Here is a 4,219-nt window from a genome sequence, read left to right as displayed (position 1 = left end):
TTTCCCTAATTCCAGCTCTATTTTCCAATGGTCACCTACCAGTGCCCCCAGAAAATTCCTCCTGCCTCTCTGGACCCCACCAGCCCTGTCCCTCCTTCTGGCCCAGCCTGGCCCCCATGTGCTATCTTCTCAAGGGTGGAGATGAGGCTGAGGGTCTTGGGGCCCCGGTCTCACTCAGCATGGGGTGGGTACAGAAATAGGCACGTACCTGGGAGAACCCTGGTGGGGGGCCCGAGGCCCTCACTCTGGCTGTGCCCCGGCACCTGCAGGAGCCTCGGTTTCTGTTCAGGGACTGCACGTCAGCGGGGTGGGGCGTTGCCCCAAGTGGTTCCTGTTTCCTTAAGTAGGTGAGCCCTGGGCGGGGACTAGGACACCGCCGTCCCCGCCCCCCCACCCCAGCCCCATCTGCTGTCTGACGGAGCTGCTGAGCTGCATGCAGGTGGATAGACACCCTTGCTCCATCCAGACCTCGACAAGCCTTTATTGAGCACTTATTGTGTGCCAGATCCTCAGGGAACAAAAGAGGTGACCCCAAGACAGGCATAGGTCCTGCCCACCCAGCATCTATAACCTGGTGAGAAACAAAGAGAAGTGAGAAATGATTAATGTCATTGTTTCAAAGTGGACAGCCTGTCAGGAAGGGGGAACTGGAGTTGCAAGAACCCCGCAGAGGGGGGCCTAACTGATCTGGAGGAAAGGGCTTGCTGGGGGGGCAGGTAGGAATCAACTTGATTGCCGGGTTGTTGCACAGAAAGAGTGCTCTAGGGGGAGGGAACAGCACAAACAAAATCACTGAGGCAGGATTGAGCCTGCACAGGCTGAGGCCTCACTGCGTGCCACAGGGCTACATTATGACTTCCTCTGTAAGAAAACAAACAAACAAAAAGAACACACCCATTTAAAATTATTTTTTATAACCGCCTTGATATCAAGACTAACGTAACCTGGGCTGGATTTATTTTATATATTCATTATTATTGTATCCATTTTTTTCTCCTGATTTTAAAACACTAAAACATTTTGGGGGCCCCTACACACATTGTGGGCCCTGAGTGTGGGAACCCCTGCCTAGTAGATCAGCTAGCCCCAGATGTGTGCTGGCTGCCTCACCCGTCCCCGGCACACAGGCAAAACCACTTCCTCCTCCCTTTTCAGAGAGAAACGGCCCAGATCCTTGTGGCCGAGCTGGGGTCCTCCCTGCGGACCTATCACCCTGGTGCAGCTGGTATAGATAGCCCCCCCATTGCAGGCTCAAGATGGATGCCATCACCATCCCCTGCTCCTGGGGTTGTTGACGGGGGTTGGGGGTGGTGGTGCTGGCCTTGTCTGGAGCCTGCGGGTCAGTAAGGCTCAAACAGGAGATAAATAGAACCTGGTTTCTCACTCACTCACTGTACGGCTTTGGGTGAGTCACTCAAACTCTTCTGGGCCTCAGTTTCCTCATCTGTGAAGTGGGCATGAAGATAGCCCTCCTTAGTCACGTGACGGCGATTAGGCAAGACAACCTTCAAGCATGCAGCATGGGGCTCAGTTAAGAGAAATATTAGGACTCTTCCCTGTGACTTAAGCTGATGCCTTTGTGCCTGGCTGGGGTAGATGCTGGTTTGGCCTCCAGATCTCACAAGCTGGGCTGCCTTGGGCAACTCATTTCACCTCTCTGATCCTCCATGCATTCCATGGCCCAATGGACCAGGTCCCAGCCTCGAGGAGAAGAGCAATTCCTTGGGCAGGGGATCAGAATTGTCCTTGTCACTTAGAAAGTCTGGCCATCGGGGATCTCATTTACATAGAGTTCAGTCTCCAGAAACATGAGGTGTTTCAGTTCACCTCCAGCCTGTCCCCCTGAGGCCCAACCACAGAGGGCACCACCCTGATTAGTCTGACCTGCCTGCGGGGTGGGGGGGGGGATGTGGTCTTTCCCAAACTAATGTCCTCCCCTGAGACTGTCACAACAGAATCATCCCCCATCTCTTGGTGGCCACAGTCTTTGAACATGGCCCTCAGAGGAACATTCCAGAAGGGGACCAGCAGGGAGATGGTGGGGCTGGGAGACTCCAAGGCCCCTGCCCCTCTGAAGTCAGCCCCTTACCCTTCCAAAGTCAGGTCTGGGCTTCTCACTGGAGGCCCCAGTTGGTGAGTGGGACATTCACTGGCCCCTATGTGGGGTGGCTCTCAGGGTAGGTGGCCACAGTGGTGTCTCAGCCCAGGGATATGCTGGGGCTGTCGATGTCAGGGGTGGGGAAGATCTTAGGCTCTGTCAACTCTGGGCTTTAAGCAAGTTCACAGTTCTCTCATTCTCCAATGCCTCCATTCTATTCATTCATTCCACAAAAACTGACTGAGCCCCAACTGTGGGCACCATGTTAGATGCTGGGGATGAAGCAGAAGACAAAACAGGCCCTGTCCATGTCATGCTGGAGCTCATACTCCACGGGGAGACTGATGCCACAGAAGTCCACATGCAGGAGAGGCTGGCAGAAGAGGAGACAGCAGGGGCAAAGGCCCTGGGATAGGAACAAACTTGGCACACTTGAGAAACAGACAATAGGCAAAGTGTCCAAAAGGTGGAGACAACCCAAACATCCATCAGTGGATGAACACATAAAAGATATGGTCCATCCACACAGTGGAATACTACGCAGCCATAAAAAGAGATGAAGCTCATGACTGATCTCAAAAACTTTATGCTGAGTGAAAGAAGCCAGATGCAAAAGGCCACATAGCGTGTGATTCTATTTATACGAAACATGCATAGACAAATCCATAGACAGAAAGATTAGTGGTTGCCAGGGACTGAGGGAGGGAGAATGGGGAGTGACCGCTAATGGGTACTGAGTGATAAAAATGTTCTAAAATTGACTCTGGTGATGGTTGCACAATGCTGTGAACATAGTAAAGACTACTGAATTGCACACTTCCGTGGGTGAATTGTATGGTGTGTGAATTACATCTCAATAAAGCTGTTATCAGGAAAAGAGCCAATGTGTCATCTGTCTCGGTACAAGAGGATGGTAGCTGAGGAGCTGCTCCCCACCTGCCACCCCATCAAAGTCTTTAGACACAAGGAATAGTAATGACTCTCTGAGCAAGAGGCTGGTACAGGGTCTGACTGAGGAGTTCAAGGATGCCACCTGACCTGGTTGGGGGGGCCACTGGTGGAATTTTGGGGCATTATGAGGCAAATACTTACAGCTCAAAGCTGTAAGCTACTTGGATGACTTGTTCCCCATTAGAGACAAGGTGTAAAATGAGAGGTGAACTTTTCTCTTGGGGCACAAGACAAATAATGATGCTAATGATAATGGATATGAATATGATGACACAATGTGATAGCAGTTAGCTTGGGATGCGCCCTCACGGGATCTTCATAGCCATCCTATGAGGTGGCAACTATGATCATGCCCAACTGAGGCTCAGCCCCTGGTTGTGCCGTGGGTCTGAAGCAGGATCATGGGGAGACTTCCTGAGAGGTGGAGGGGGGCTCAGAGTGGAGCGCTCAACTTGGCAAAATGGGTGCAGTAGGGATCAAGACGAGAGAAACTTGGCGGCATGATGGGGACTGATGTGGACCGAGAGGGTTAAGCAGGGGGTGTGGTGTATGAAGTGGTGCTGCGGCGGGGGACACCTCCTCGTGTTTCTGTGCTGCGTGTGTTTGGGGAAGGGGGCAGGTTGGGAAGCTTATTCTCCCGTCAGTCTTTTGATAATGTGTCACCTCCTCAGAGCTTGGGGTGACCTTCTCCTCCAGCTTGGGGTAACCTGCCACCTCTACTTTGATCTTGTCCAGACCTGAGGCCCCTGCTGACCTGGGCTGTGTCTTAAATAGCGGGCATCCTGTGAACCCAACATCTGGCCACATCTGTGTACCTACACAGAGAATGTGGACATAAAAATCCGTTAACTTTAAAATGAGCTTTAATTTGTTTTCCTTAAGTGCATTTATCGATGTAAACAGAGCATGTTAAGAGATACCAAGGGGAGAGCAGACGATTGCTGGTATGTTGGTTTTAATTCAAAAAAAAAAGAAAAAGAAAGGCTCCCTGGTGACACCCCCCTGACCTGGTTACCTGGTCCCGACTGCAGTCTCCACGGGAAGGCAGAGATGTCAAAACAGAACTGAGTAATGGCAGTTAAAAACCCACCCAGACTGCTCTGCAGTCAGCCCCGCAGGCCACCCCACACTCAGCCACGTCCGAGAGGTTGGGGGGGGGGGGGGGGGGGG

Source organism: Lipotes vexillifer, unplaced genomic scaffold, assembly GCF_000442215.2.
Source record: "Lipotes vexillifer unplaced genomic scaffold, Lipotes_vexillifer_v1.1 scaffold469, whole genome shotgun sequence".
Taxonomy (NCBI): Eukaryota; Metazoa; Chordata; class Mammalia; order Artiodactyla; family Lipotidae; genus Lipotes; species Lipotes vexillifer.
The sequence above is the reverse complement of the archived record's forward strand: the minus strand, read 5'-3'. Positions refer to the sequence as shown.